General features: G+C 38.1%; 1 protein-coding gene across 3 annotated transcripts in view; it reads right to left on the reverse strand.

Moving 5' to 3' along the window:
- Window positions 1–16,624, reverse strand: part of ADD3 (adducin 3) — a 96,142-nt gene that overhangs the window by 51,081 nt on the left and 28,437 nt on the right. For 2 of the 3 annotated variants that reach the window (XM_051619914.1, XM_051619909.1), the window contains exon 2: window positions 10,674–10,719. The gene's annotated coding sequence lies outside the window, so the exon portion shown is untranslated. Of the gene's footprint in view, window positions 1–10,673; window positions 10,720–10,941; window positions 10,961–16,624 lie in introns of those variants that run through there. The other variant, XM_051619911.1, reaches the window with a different exon arrangement.

The following is a 16,624-nucleotide window of genomic DNA, read 5'->3' on the forward strand; positions in this document are numbered from 1 at the left end:
ATAGGATTAGAAAGCCCCATTCAGCCATAGCACAAGGATGATGCATTTACTTATGCTGGGAAAGAGTCCACATGAATGAATAGGCAATATAAATCACATATATTGGAATAATTACTGAAATAAGGAAGGTGCTTGACGGTGCCAAGAAATACTTAAGATTATATAATGGTTAAGGATAAACAGCACCCTTCTGAACCTGAAAGAGGAGTTCAGTGTGTGCATTACCACATTTCATACTTCAGCATTAAATAATCTCTGAGTCACTTGGGATGATTTAAGTTTTTCTCTCTTGAGAATTTGAATTGGGAACAAAGTTGCCCAATGCCTAAAATTCCTGTGAAACCATGACAGTTTCCCAGTCTGAAAGGGGAATTCCAAAGTCCTAAAGTAATAGTTGTCATTATTCATATTTTGTATTAAGTACTGAAACTTAACAACTTCGTTTACGTTCATGAATTCATTAGGTCCTAGGGTCCGATTATTTCTGCTTAACTTTAGATATTTACATAATATTGGAATTAATCATCTAATTAAAGTCTTTCTCTAGGATGCAGGGAATAATCTTCTAGACTTTCTTGGCTGCACCATACACCTAGAGTGATTGCAACGGAGGCACATAATTCCCAAGCAGACATCCATATTGCAGACATCTCAAGTTATGCAAGATACACGCAGCTCTAAAACACCAGCAAGGTACATGACAGACCAAGGAAACACAAAAAGAGATCACTTAGCTATTTTAAATACCAAGGGGAGGGAAGAAAAATGGTGGCTTTAAAAACAAGAGTCTTCTCATCAAATTCTTGCAATCCATACAGCAAGGTGGGTAGTGCATTTTAGTGTTGTGTTTTCGTTTTTTTTCCTATGCACCTCACTAACTTCAAGCCTGGTCTGCCCTTTCTAGGTTGGCAGAGATGTCTTTTACATTGCTCCAGTCAACAAGCTGTATTACACACTAATTTTCTGTACTAAGACGCAACACAGCATAAAACAAGTATCATCTATCAGTACCAAGCAAATACAAAGATCTGGCAACACTAGTGTGTATATAGACTAAAATATGCTGTGAGAAATTGTCACCAGGCACAAAAAATTATTTCGGAATACTAAGTGCAGGAGCTGCTAACACAACAAACATGTGAAAATACACCTCTGATTCCTTAAGAAATATAAATTTTTAAAATGTCAACATGCAGGGAAGAAAGCAGTAGGAAAAGTGAGGGGAGGAGGAACAGGGGAAATGTAGTAGATTAAAATTTTATTTGGTTTGTGATCAAAATACAAATTTACTTGATTAGAAAAACATACATCCATGGAGACTCTAAAAAGCAAGTGAGTATAAGAGGAAATGATGCTTAATGAGTTCCATGAAAGATTTTTAAAGCAGTGAGAATGCTTTCCCTCCTGCTCCCAGTAAATGCTTGAAGCTAATATACATCTCAAAGACTGTCTTCTGTATTTTATTAGTGCTGTCAAGAAAGAAAAATGAGCCAAAGAGTTAGCAAATGCATTACACAAGTCACACTTCTGGACCTCAGCGTGGCACTGAAGTCTTTACATCTCAACATTAGCACGAGATGTAAATAAGCAAAATGCTACTTTATACTAAAAATCCCTTAACAGTCCCCGTTGAAAGTTGAGTTAAAGCAACAACAAACCCCTTTCACCCACCAGCCCATTTCAAGAAGCTTGCTGCACTCACTGCATTACAGTATTTACAGCTGATCCGAAATCTGTATGGTCTAAGCTAATTTAAATTCACCTCCGCATACCACAGCTAGATCTTCTGAGGCATGATTCATGGCAAACATGCAACACTAAGTTATGGTGAAGATGAAAGGATTGTCGAATCCTTTTTCTAAATCAGACAAGCTTATCAGTACCCACCTACAAACATATGCTTTCTTCCATGTGATATAATGTGTGCAAAATAACAAGTGCTTTAAAGAGAACAGCATACATTTATCTACAGCGTATCTCCCCAAGACTTAAGGAGAAATTAGGTCAAAGTAAATGTTTCAGGGGAAGTAACTTGACCTCTTTGGTAACCTTTTCTCATTTTATGATTCCTTGTTACAAAACTGGTATACATCTGACAGATGCAGGAGAGGGCCTTTCAGCTCATCTAGTAAATCTGTTTCACTTCAAAGCCATTTGACCCTCATTAAGGTATTACTTTTTTTTTATACCCATATCAGCACAGAGACTTCTTTTCCCCCAGCTTCTTATCTTTTCAAACATTCACAGGTCATCAACAACTTTATAAACAATTGGTGAAATGCAGCTTCTTCCTGCTAAGGACAAGTAGCCGAAAATAATCCTCACAGCACACAGCCTTACTGTTTTGTGCAACTGTTAACTTCTTCAATGGAGACATCATTAAAACAAGAAAAACAAAACAATAACAACAACAAAAAACACCACACTTTTATTTTCTCTTAAAATGCTCATTTCCGCCCCCAGATCCTAAAATTCAGAAACCTATGATGAACTTTTGAGGAAAAAAAACAACCTACATTCAATCCCAATGCGAACTTTTTACAATGAAGAAACTTAAAATGTATTTGACCCATACACAACATTAACATTTGACATTAACTATATTCTTCGCAAAGTCACAATTACAGAAAAAATAATTGCTTTCTCGCATTTAACTTTTCCATTAAATTACATTTCAGTTTCAGTTCTGCAAGCTGAAGTGGAGGAAAGAGACCGAATTAACTGCACGTCCACCATTAGGCTACAGACCATCTACTCCAAATGTACACATGCACGTTTCTCAAAAGCATGAGATATACAATGTATGCACACATTTACGTCTTCTGTGGTTTTTATTTGTTTCTAATCACACATACCAACTTGTCTGCACAGACCTGCTGGTCTGTTGTGCCCTACTTTTGAAATGCTTTTAATATATGGAAATTGTGTTTGCCTGTTTTCCTGCTTCTGATCCTTGAGTAACAGATCACAGTTACCAGATCAGTCTTGTCACATGCAGTTACCTTAAGATCTGTTGGGCACGTTACCTACTCCTGGAAATTTACTACCTTTTTTCTTTTATTTTATTTTCTTTTTTTTTTGAGGTTCTAAAAGTGTATCTTCTACAAACATTCCAGTTTGAGACCAATTCTCAAAACATCACCTGTGGAGCAAAAATGAAAACCTCTCAGGAAAGTCTACTTGCATACAAATGCTTTTGCTTTCATTCTGCACCTTATCTTCTCTAACTAACTTATCTATCAGCTCTCCAGTCTGTCTGGCAGAATGTCAATTTCTGCTGTACTTGAAATTATTCAATTTAAATGATTTATTGTAGGCTCTTGCATCTTTAGCAAGTTATTTCTGAGAATATCTTTTGGACAGACTTATTATACTTTAAAATTTAATTTGTGAGAGGGTTTTTTTTTTGTGTGTTTTCTTCCTTTCTATTTTCTTTGGACACCATTTAAAGTTTTGAAAGATGCCTCCTTGTTTTTAAGAGATTCCTTAACTCTGCTATAAAACCACCTTCTCACTTAAAAAGTAGCAACAAAAAAGAAAAAAAAAAATCATAAGTCTTTGACAGGTGTTTTTTATCCAACTTTTAATTCAATCTCCGAAGAGTGACTTTGCTACTTGCAGACTTCAATTTCCTTAGAACAAGCACTCTCACTTTGATGATTACCAAAGGCAAAAGGCTGGCATGGGAATTGCAGCATTCAGTTCCCTGGCTCATATTACCAGTGAACTCTCAGTTCAACCAAACACAACCGTAATTCAAGTTTCTACTTACTGGGAGCGAGGTAAGACCAGCTTTGCTATCCTAGACCCCGTATGTCAACATTCTGAGAGCATCACTGATGCCTTCTGAAGACACTGTCTTCCAGAGGCTAGAGACCAATGTCTGCCTTGGAAAACATCCATGAAGTTACCTCCTTCTGTACCCACATGTTGGTAGGTTAGTTCTCCAAATACAAAGGCAATTTGTTCCATGTATTATAAGCAAGACTGAAACTCTTGTGAATTACAGTTATGTTTCATAATACCATGTGTTTCATAGTTTTTTTTTTCTTAATTTAAGGTATACATATTCAAAGACTGCAGAGAACGCAAAGAAAGGGTTTTCTTCTGTTGTTAAATTGCAATTTTGGGGTCTTGACTGCTTCAGCTTATTACAAGAATTAACTCACTCTTAAATTATGTTCTATGTCAACTATAAATCATCTGCTGCTATCCTTACAATTAAAGATGGTTAGCAGAGAATAAATACATTTGATTCAGCAATCATCAATTGTAGTTGGCTACTGTTAATCCAGAAACATGGAGAAACAGAACTTAAAATTAAGGTAACTAATTATAGGTTACTCCAATTACTTACATAGACAAACTTCAAACTGAACTATTTGACATGAAACCATACAAATCTCTCTCTACCTTGAAATGGAGATGCCAGGCAATAGCAGCAACTGTTCTCCACTGAAAACAGTTCCCAAATCCAGACGGAGCATGAAGAAATCTGGTTAGCACTCATACTATGTTAGTGATCCCCCCCCCAACCAAGACTCTCCCCAGCCAAATATGACACAAGACAAATCACATTTTCCTAGCACTCCATGCTGATAACCAGAGGAGACTGTAATGTTGGAAGGTCTTTGTTAACAGGGAAGGCCTTCAGAAGGAACAGAATCAAGAGAGCATCAGTTGCAAATGACTGACATTGTTTTAACCTGACATGCCAAGGTACACAACTAAGCCAAATCTTAAAACGAGTTCCATATTATTTTCTATGAGGAGTCACTGGCCATTAGCAGAAGAGAAAACATTCATGTTATTACAACAGAACTGTCAAGAAGTAAATCCAGCTTCAGCAGAGGGGAAACAAAAAGCTGTATATTTATTAAACTGACTTTCTAAGTATCAACATTTGCTAAGGAGGTCATAATTACAGAGTACAGTTCAGTAAGTGAAGAAGGAAAAATCCTAAAAACACAGGCTCTTGCTGAAATTATTAAATCAGTATTGAGTGAGAGAGTTTTAAGATCTATAACTGCTTTGGAGAAAGTTCCATTTTTAAACACTTATTCTTCATTGACTTATGAATAAAGCCAAACCAGACTAGGTTGGATAAAAACCCAGCAATCTCCACTGTAAAGTCACAATGATGAGCTGACATGCATGTAGCTACATTTTTTTATGCTCACAAAGATTCAGCATTTATGAGTTTTCAAGCACAGACTGACTCCTAAGCTGAGAAACAATTAAAAAAAATTAAGTACAATGTAGTCGAGATAGGGTGAGACATTTAAACTCATTTTGTTAATAGCTACAATACTAGCAAAATAGAATGGTTTTGCATTTGGAAACAATATTTAATTTTAAAGCTAGATCTGTTCTCTTGTTGTTATAAGCTTATTGATTTAAAACATGCCAGTCTGCAATTTGAATCCGCATGTTCAGCTTTAATTCCAGCATCACATAGAAAGAGCTGAAAATCCGATCACCATGTCACAAGCTACCGAATACTCTTTTTTCCAGAGCTGTTCTTCATTAATTCATAATTAACAGGATTTGAGAACACAATCTGTACTACTAACTTGTAACAGCCTGCTTTTGTCAACTGAAAAAAGCGCATGTTTTTTGCCTGGTGAACTCCAGAGCTTCTTTTCCGTGCTCTGTGGCATCCAGTCCCTACAACTCCTTCTGGAAATGCCCACTAAGCTCCTCCAGCCACTGCTGCAATCAGAGACTTCACATGAATGCTGTCCTCTTCCTCCTCCTGCCTTGCGTGGAACTGCTTTATCACACGAACTGAAGAATTTGACAGGGAATGAGATACAGAAACTTATCTGCTGCCAGCAAACTGCTTCCAGGATACAGGCATCGGAAAGGGAAAACAGCAAAGAGCAATCCAGCACTCTTCAACACGTTACAGGGACTTGTGGGAATAAAAATGCAGGGGCAAGATCAACAATTCAGGATTTTAACATTATGAAAATAATGCCCTCAAAAGATATGCTGGCTGAGAAAGCTTGGGAAAACCTGAATGTCTTTTTCCTAACTCAGCAACAGAAGCGATACCTACAGAAACTCTGCACAAACCCAAGGATCAGCAGCATGTCTGAGGAAGCAGGATCTTTACAAGTGCCTTATTCACATTTTAAAATGCTGCATGAATTTATATAAGCCTTCCCTACTATGGATCACAGAAGTAGCAGCAATTCTGAAAGTATCCTAGGGTCATGTCTTCCTGTTTTGCTTTAAAAGCTTACTCACCCTCTACTACTAAGCTCTCCTACAGCTTTTCATCATCATGAGAGAGGCAGTCCAAGTGCTCCAACTTAGACTGGCCATGCCAAAGAAACTCTGGTTTTGGCTCAGCTTGGTGCTGAGGATACAGAGAACCAGGTTCTACTTTGTAACAGCAATCTATATTGAAAATTATGAAGCTTTAAAAATAATAATAAAGATCAAAACACAATCAACAACCACACAACCCTTTCACATGTATAATAAAGAAACAGGAGCTAACAAATGAAGCAACTGCTTTTTCAGGCAACAACTGTATAAACATTGAATAGGATCTCATTTTGTCTTTTTTTCTATTCTGATTACTTTAGCTTGCACAATATATATCCCACATTGTACTTCATTTGTTTACGAGTATCTGGGCAGAGCTCCAGTGCTTTGATGAAACCAGTCACAGTTCAGTTCAGCCTGAGAACTACCACCAGCTGGGAAAGCTGGAGAGGTGGAGGAGATACTGCACCATTGTCACGTCCAGTACAGGACAGGGCTGAGACCAGCCAAGCAAACAGGAATCAAGTTCCAGTAAGTTTCTTCACCAAGAGATAAGAAGTCCAACAAATTAAGGACTCCAGAAAAATACAACCACATTCACAAATGTAGTTATATTTTTTCAATCTAAATGGGGAAAATGCAGTGCAGATACAGTGTAAATAAATATTACTGTCTGCAGCTACAAATAATTAGTGAGAAGATTTAAGTCAACGACTCAGACTACTCTGCATTGAAGCTTCTCATGCTAGGAACAAAAAAGCTTCAGACTGATTCACTGTAGAGAACAGGGTATCAGATGACATGATTTTATGAATATGTGCAGGAGCCTGTGTGTTTTTTTACTGGAAACAGGCATTTAAAGCAGAAATACACTCATATCACATATTCTGCTTCATCAGGATTATCAGTATGAAGAGCCCTCATCTGGGCAACTTAAATGGCCCCAGTTAAAAAACTGGCTAAAATAAGAAAGTTCAACCTGACCATGGGGCTCAGAAGGGATAATCAAGTGACATTTAACAGGAAGCTCCCAGGTCTCTAGGGCACTGAAGTATGGTCCTGTCAGGGCTGCTAACTGACAGAAGACAGAATATAATCTCTCCATGTTTGCAAGAAATGCAGTAGACCCAGAAGAAAACACTAAACAGCTTCCCTTGCTCAAGCCTCGAAATGTGTGCCTAAATGGAGTCCTTGCTGACTAGAAAGATGAGGACTGGTTGGAAAATGGAGACAGACATGTTCAAAGATGCATTTGGGGGTAGGGGGGAAGCACTCAAAGCATGCTTAAAATAGTCCCAACAAACAACATCCAACCTCTTTCTAGGCTCAGAAAACCCAGGGGCTCAAAAGCACCAACCTCTTTCTAGGCTCAGAAAACCCAGGGGCTCAAAAGCACCAGAACTACAGCAGCCTGGTTAGAAACATGACCTTCACCAGTGCATCACAGTCATCCTGTAAAACAGATACACCCCCACCGTGTGTGTATGTGCACTTGGGGGACACACTTTCAGTAGGGTAGAGACAAAAATTCTGGTCAACTCTACATTGGTCAATAGGCAAAAATACAGCTAACTGTCCTACTCTGTCCTATCCTGACCTCTTGCTCAGTACTGTGTGTAAGAGCCTGTAAAAGTCTAATTTCTACCAAAATGAGTAATGATACCTGGGGCATAGAAATGTGATTCACATCAGAGAAAGGCATAAAAAAAAGCATTAAAGATAAAATCAGCTTTACAAACTTGCTGAATCCTAAACTAGAGTTTTGTGAGATAGTTTCAGAAAATGGCCCTATCAGGTCCCTCAAATGTTTTAACAGTTCAAGGCCTGAGCCCAAGCACAGCTTGCTCAACAGCTAAATGCTGAATTTTATTTAGCCAGATTAAATGGTTCAGGGTAATGCTGCCAGCCTCTCTTTCAGGGAAAGCTTAGGACTTTTATTATATTTTTTTAAAGAAAAAAAAATCAATTTGAGTGATAAAATTGAATAGAGGTTTAGATTTATCTTGCATCTTAGTGTATATTTGTACCATTTGCTTTCAGACTGTTCCTTAGAGCAGGAAACAAACAGGCAGTCATTCTACTCTGTTCTCCCACCGGTATAATGCGAGCACCAGACTGAAGTTATTGAATAAGCTCATAAACCCTCAGGTTACATTCTTCTTCATCCGCAGCCTTGTCTTTCAAGTAAGCTCTACTCTTATTAAAAGGACCAGAGGCTGTCCTCAGGCATACCCACTCTTTGAAGATGAAGCCTCAGCTCCATTTTATGGAAAAGACCTCTCAGCTCATACCTTTGCCAAACTGCATAGCAGGTTTAAACAATCACACAAGACAGTGGATTTTGATTCCAGGCTCCTCTTACTCAGTCACAAGTTTTAAAAATAATATTTTTCTTTCTGCTAGGGTACTCCTGAAATAAATGTTCCAAACAGTGATGATCCAAAGGCATTAAAAAAAAAAAAAAAGTTACAGCTTAAACAGCATGCCACAGATTATGAATAAAGAAACCCTTTCCATATGGAAAAGTTTTAAAAGTCTGACATTTTCTTTTCAATATGTGTTAATCACAAAGACAGTAGTGAATTCTGACTGCTTCAGACAGAAGATAATCTAAACTCTTGGGATATATTACACCCCAAAAAAAGTAATTGCAAAGAAGGAAGAACAAACCTATCATTTTTTAAAACTTAACGATTAACAGTGTTTTCTCAAATGGCTGGGAAAGTCAGCAGTTCAGAGCCAGCCACATGTTACTTATCAATGCTTCAAATGCAGGGTGAGTTAGAAAGGCCATGTCTGGTTCCTTTTGAAATAGGGAAAAATCTCTTTTGAAGTTTGTCTGAGGGACTGATGGGGGAGAAAGTGTCAGGAAAAGGATCTGACAGGTTTTGCACAGTGAGGGGCAAAAAGACGTCCCCAGTAAAATCTCATGTCTAAATTGGGCAAAAAGATAGGAACCTCTCCCTCAGCATTGGAGACGCCAGATAAAAAAAAAAATTATCTGAGACTCGTATCTTTTTTCCAGTCACATATGAATTCCTTTTTATGCTTTTTGCCAGCTTCTCATCTTACTAGGAGCCTGTAGGAGAGGCAAGTAGAGCACCAAAGGGAACGTAGCCACACTGGTGCTCCATGTTCAGCAGTCTCCCAATTTTCCAGAAAAACAACTTGCCTTTTAACAGAAGACCTCAATTTAAAAGGTGGAAGTGATCATCTGAACTATCTGAAAGCAAAGCCAAAAGACTAAAAAATTACTCCATTTATTGAAATGAAAGATATTATTGATTAATGTGTCATGGCCAATATTGTTATTTTGCTCTGGGACAGGATTTCTCTCCTGCATTTTCACTTCTGTGCAAATAAGTAATCTGATACATTCTGTGTCACCTGTAACATCAGCATAACTATCCACTGGCAGGCCAAGAACAGACTCATTTCTTTTTCACCAGCACTTTAAGTTACTCTGCCCTTTCTTTTAGATTTCCACACTTTTGAAGACACAAATTAAGAAGAAAATATCAATTTTTCTTTCCCCTCAATCAAAACAATTAAATAAATACTTGACATCCGTATGCACCAAAGCTGCATGAAAGTGGGAAATTTGAGGAATTACCTCTACATAAATCATACTCTTATGTATAGCAAACTGCTTCTGCACATGTTGCATGAGCAACTTGCACAGCTAAAAATATGCAAGCTTAGTAACTTTCTAAGGGGGCAGAAAGCTCCACAGATCACTACATCATCACCCAAGTCACAATTTCATACACTCTCAGTGGAAGGAGGCAGCTCAGCACTATTCAATTTGAGGTGGACAGTAGTATGCAGTTAGCTTTTATTAAGAAAAGCCATTGTCTTCACACTTTGATAAAATGATGTTTTTATTCCATCCTTGCTTCTGCCTAATAATCTTGCAGTTGCAAGGTATGGGTAGCATTTAACAGAAAATAATCACAGCAAAAAGAAAAAAGGAACTAAACTTTCTCCAACTCAAAAAAATTCCCCAGAAAGAATCCTAGTCAGGTGTTAGCAACAACATTATTTTAATATAGTCTTTTTAGTTGCATAACAGGAATGAACACATAAATTGTAACACTGTATTAGTTTAATCAAGGACTGAGGAGCTGTAGAAAACAATGGTGGGAAAAAATCCCACAACACTTCAGATAAGAGATTAGGCACTAAAATCCCTAAAAGACTGCACTGCAGGAATGTTTGCTGCCTTTTATTATAAAAATGAAGACCACAACAAAATATATACTAGCTATACCACAGTAACACTTATAAGACACAATACTCAGAAGTGTCTGAAAAAGGACACTCCTCCTTAAAGTCATTACAGTAAATAATGAGCAAGAAGACAGCCAAGAATTCAGACAGTAAAATGCTTTAGGTACCTTGAGTTTTTCCAGAGTTCTCCTTTGTTCTAGTAATATAGTTGACCTGTAAAACAGAAGAAAGATTACTGACTCCTGGTAGGCTTTTCAATATTACTGGAATATACTGTACACTTAAAACTCAAGAAATCATTAACATTTACTTTCTTGAACTCTTTAGAATATTTAATTGTATTGCATTTTGCTACCATATAATCAATTTTTCATATATAAATATCCCATAGATGCCTTATTTAAGAGCTCCTAGATGGGAATCAGGCTATTTTACCTCATGCACACTGGGTTCCAAAACAGAAAGCCAGCTCCAGCCTACCTGCTGCATTTTTTAACTAGAGCATAACAGCCACAACCCACAACTCCTCTTCCAGCCCAGCAGAAGATGAAGTCTAGAGCGGCTGCTACGCTGCTAGTGGGCAGGCCCTGGTGGGGTGGGGAGCCAGGGGAAGGAACACAATACAACTCTTTGAAGGCTGACAGCTGCCCCAGTGCAAAGTTCATAAGGAAACAACCGCCTTGCTCTGACCCTTTCCCACCACTGAGCAGCTACAGGTTTTCCTCTTGCCTTTATCTTCTAACATGAAAGTAAAATGAGTAAATAAAATAGTAATTGTTTACTTGCATCATCTTTTGTATTCTCAGTCTTTGAGCACAAGTGATCCTCAGTCTAACCTGACAAATCTGTTTCCATCATCTTCCCTTTCCCCTCAACTAGTCCTCCAAGGAAAAGCAGTTTTTTCCTGGAGGACAGGGACAGACTCGATTTCATACATGCAAACAAAACATACACTTGCATTTTCTTTTTTAAGATCAATACATTGCAAATCAGACACTGAATGCACTGTGAAAATCACTGTGCTCAGCCTACCGTCAGGCACAGGCAGTACTTCTCACCCATCTGTAAACCCATTTTTATTCATCAGGTTGTAACATCACCATGGTTTCAACTATCACCAGCTATTTCTTTTTACTCTTTCATGACTTCAATAACATATCCTCAAGCATTACTGTTTAGGTCTTCTCAGTATATTGTACTACACATACTTCACCAGTTACAACAGTTCAGTAGGCTGGCTATCCCATTCCCCACCACACTGAAGGCTGGATTATTCAACTCTATGAATTCCAGCAGTAAAGAACTGACTTCTGAAAACACAGCATGCACAAAAAGAAGGCATGTAGAACTATACAAAATTACCCTTAGTCATTATTTTTACAAAACACTCTGAAGAAAAAACTTCCAAGAAAACAATGCTTAAAAAAAGATGCTACTGCATCTGTGCTAAAATTGCATATTTTTCATGAATTGCTTTGTTACAAAGTCGGTTCCATGCTCACTTGAATAAGAAATGTTGTCATAAATATGGCATTATTTTCAGCAAGTTCATATTTACGAATGAACTATGTACTTATATACAGTATTAATACAGGCAAACAGCCACAAAATTATTTCATCTACTTTTAGACTGGACAGAAATACAGACTTAGGGGCAGAACTGGCTCTGGTCAGGTGCTCTGTGCAGGGCTTGGGCATATTTTCTTATTTTGCTGTCCTGCCAGCTGCTCCCTGGAAGAGCACACAAAGCGATGGCCGCAACTGGGGAAAGAGGAGGAAGCCTATTGGCATCAAAATGTCATGTTAGAGCAGGAGCCCTCCATAGCATCAGGAATTTAAACACTTGAACGTGACTGTTTATTCTTGGCATGAGTACGGTTTATTTTTCATCTACTTCACACTAGTAGAGATAAGGGAATGCTATTTCTATGCAAGTTCCTGATAGGTTATTTTAAGCGTAGCCATCATCCACAAGAAAAGATCCCATCTTGCAGGCTAGCAGTTACTATTTCTAGGGGGCATTGGTAGACCACACTCAGACATGCAGATTTATCCTTCTTCCCAGTTTTGACAAGTCTGGGCCAAATAACTTTGGTCGGCAGAACACAAAGGTGCTCATTTATGATGGTGTTCAATGCTGTTTTAGACCCCCTAGCTGCACAGGACCCCTGGGTGCCCAGCACAGCCGCAGGAAGGTGATGGGCAGCTTGCTCGGCTGTGCCCCTACAGCTCTCAGCTACAGGAGGCAGCAGGGAAATGGCTGAAGTCGGGAACAGTGACACTCCAAACATCATATATTGCTGCTTTACATCCCTCTCTCCTCACTATCACTCAATGCACGTTCACAAGCTCCTTCTCCAATTGAAACTTCTCATTACTAAAAAACCACAACAAACCACAACAAAAAACCCTCAACAACTGTAAAACACTACCGTGACATTTAGTGCCATGGCCTGATCCACTCCACTTAATCCATCAGGGTCTTTCCATCCCACTCTACCCACCCCTTGCATATGGGCAAGAAACTGACACAGGCACTGGCCAGCAGTTGTCTTCACTGGGCTTAGCATTGTTTAAGCCGTGTTCTCAGCTCTTATTCATTAATTAATAATGCCTGTATGGCCAAAATAAGCATCCAGTAACAAAGTATGCTTATTATAACAAGAATGGGAAAAAGAAAATCTGAAAAGGAATAACAATCACACAGTAAAGAAACAACATAAAGCCAGCTCTCAAATCAGGGAAAATAATAACTGAAAAACATTATTGGATTATTAAGAAGAGAGATGGATTTGTACTCAAGATACAACAGTAGTAACACAAATATTGCATGCAAGCAGTTTTAAAAAAACATTGGAATACATCTGAATTAATGCATGTGTCAGAATTCAGACGTAGTACACAAATCCTAACGGGATACTGAAAATGCAAGTACAAATTAAGTGAGGGTTTCAGCCTGTATGACAGGAGGGATTTGTGTATCAGAGATACTATTTCTCTTCTTGAGACTTGAAGTGCAAAAGCCACTTGGTTATTTGAGAGCTAGCTCTCCTCCACTGAGAGAAGCAGTATTTTAGGGCTGTGTCCAGAAACTGTGAGTAATCACAATGATGGATAGAGTCAAGGAACTGATCGGACATCCCAAAGAAACACCCCTGGAATGAAAATACAGCCTTTTTCAACTTCTCGTATTACAAAAGCCAGTAAGTGTATATTAGGAAAATACACCTCTGGTTTGAATCCAAACTTTGAGTATAAAAAGCAAAGCCCTAGCAAATGCCTAGCAAATATTTAAGAGAATTTTGAGTACCAAACTGAAGAGCTGGCAACTAATTTCTTTTTTTTAACAAACAAAACCATCAAAAGATTGTGCAACTCTAAGAGCCCTTAAGGAAACAATTGGGAATTTTTCATAACACGGTATTTCCTTATACCACTGACCACAGGAATGCAAACAGTTCCACCAAACAGAGATTTCTTCATTGGAAACAACTGACAATCTAACCATGTTTCCATCTTTTCCACTCTCAGCACTCAGCATGCAAAATAGGTGATATAATAAGATACAGAAGTGTCATAACAGGGCCACAAGATATCTTTACTAAAACCCAGCACCTGAGAGACTTCACAAGAACACTTTTCCAGAGGGTTACAGAAAGAGAGAGAACTTTGTTTAATTATCAAGCATCTGAGTGTAATAAAAAATTACTTTTTTACTGTGATTTCTACTTATTTAATTTTCCCAAAATACTGTTAGCATCCCTATCAATTAGAAACAGAGCCCTGGCCCCAACCATAACTCAGTTTATCAGTAACAAGATGAAGTCCTGCAGCATTCCCTGGCAGGAAGGCAGAGAATGCTAGCAAGAAGCCCGGCACAAAACCACGGGTTCTTACTCAACCTGCCAAGTGGAAGAAAAAGCAGTACTACTAGTAGTATACCCCTTGTACCTTACACAATATCCCTCATGCTATTTGAATGAATAGATTTCTCTCCCAGCTTCTCTATCTGGGATTATTATTTGAGCAATGTCAAATGACTTATGAATCCCCCCAAAGGAAGCTGGAAATGTCACCATATTGCTATGGCAATGGCATGCTCTGTACTCAGGGTCTACCAGCCTTCAAACCTTGCATGCGGACACCAAGTACCAGAGATACCCCAAGGAAAAAGCAAGACAGGCCTTACAAAGGGACTTTATTTTCTGACAGCTAATTAACAAGTCACTCTATTGTGGAGGAAGCAATTTACACCCTGTTCCAAGCTTCATGTTATTAAGAGAGAAAAAGAAGAAATGAATGCTGCCAAGGGTAATAACAGAGAGTATTATCAGGATTCAGGAAGGCACCAGGAATGCTAAAAGGTACAGATCATCAGCACCCTGACAAATATTTGTCATTGCAAATTTGCAAGTCAATTAAACCAAGATTTTAATCAGAGCTACAACTGTACTTAATTCTCTCTGTTGCAGCTGAAGGAAAGCAAGGGGAACAAGTCATAAAAACAGAACAAAACTGAAATGTGCTACAAAGAGAGCAAATTGTTTTCAGTAGGAAAAAACAAAACAAACAAAACCCATGCAAGACAAAGCTTTATGGAGCTAGTGTGCCAAACAAATCAAGAATTTTGGATGGTAGAGAAGACAGAAAAATTTCTTAACTTCAGATAGAGACATTAAAAGACTTTGCTTGCATGAGAGGGTATTTACAATCTGTGGCAGAGAAAATATAACCCTGGTAGTCAAGGAAGCCACTCTTACAATGAAAATATTTCAAATTTTTAAATCCCTCGTTTAGGAGAGATCATGGAAAAATCCTCCATGTTCCTCAATAAGGACAACGGGACATGGCTCCAGTGTCCCATGTGATGAAGAACCAGGCCCCCAAGGCCTTGACAACAAAGTAGTCCCAATGATGCTGCAGAGGAAGAGGTGACCACCAATATACATGAAATGCATCTATACTGTACTTTAACCTTCTGAGATGATAAATGATAAAATGGCCATCGCAAGTCTACCATAATATTTTCACATCCAAAGCCATTTACCAGGATTTACTGAACAGGAAGCTAGAAAATTCAAACTAGTCTTTTAATGAACTATTGCATCTCTTGATCTCTTTCAAAGAGATGCACACTGAACTCTCAAAGTGCTGACCCTCATTCACAGCACACTCTTAAGTCTTGAAGAATTCAGCTTTTCTAATGTTGCAAACATGTGAACCATCCCCTCCTTTTTAGATGATGCTGAAGATCTAAACATAAATTATACAAAGAAGCAGCTTGATTTAATTACAAATAGTACAGCAAAAATTATTTTTCCACTTGTTACCTTAACTAGATAACCAAAACACCACATCCGCTGATATGCCAAAATCTGTACTGAGCTTTGTAAGACTACTCAAACTACTTTTTGTTTTTATTACTGTCAGCATCCTAGAGAAAAACATGCATCAAAAGCTTTTCAATTCAATCTTACTGATGATGCTATAGAGACCAACCAAGCTCTGCAGACTGTACGGCAAGGCAGAGTTAATAGTCAGTTCACAACACGTATTTCCACAGTTAGAACACAGTAATATCAAGCTACACAAGAAAAGATTTGCTGGTTTTCATTAAAATACAGTTTGTTTTTATTTTTTCTTACAGTCACTGCAGCAAGATGAATGTTCAGAATGGCAAGAAACTCCTGGCAAAGTCTATGTAACATTCATACTCAAGTTAAATTGGCACCACCACCAGTGGAAACTTTACTCTTGATAATAAAAAGGAGACTGATTTTAGAAAAAAGTTACAAATCAAAGCTATTGAATAGTATCTGAAAAGCTTTAATTAAGACTTTGCTGAACTAAACATATGAAAATGAAGATGCTAATTCACACCTTTGTAATCTGGTAAATCCCACTACTAAAGACTCAGTGCTCAATAATTCAGTGTTGTAAGGAATAAGGCTACTGTGTAGTATCTACTCTACTTACTGTTTCTCAGTTAGACTGCAGAAATATTTTCAGGTAAGATATTTTAAATGCATTATACATTTTCACATAAATATAGTCAAAGCAGTAGGAAATGGAAGTTTCAGAAGTCATCTGAGCGGCCTTAAGGATCTGAATGCTGTGT

Source organism: Apus apus, chromosome 4, assembly GCF_020740795.1.
Source record: "Apus apus isolate bApuApu2 chromosome 4, bApuApu2.pri.cur, whole genome shotgun sequence".
NCBI classification, from domain to species: Eukaryota; Metazoa; Chordata; class Aves; order Apodiformes; family Apodidae; genus Apus; species Apus apus.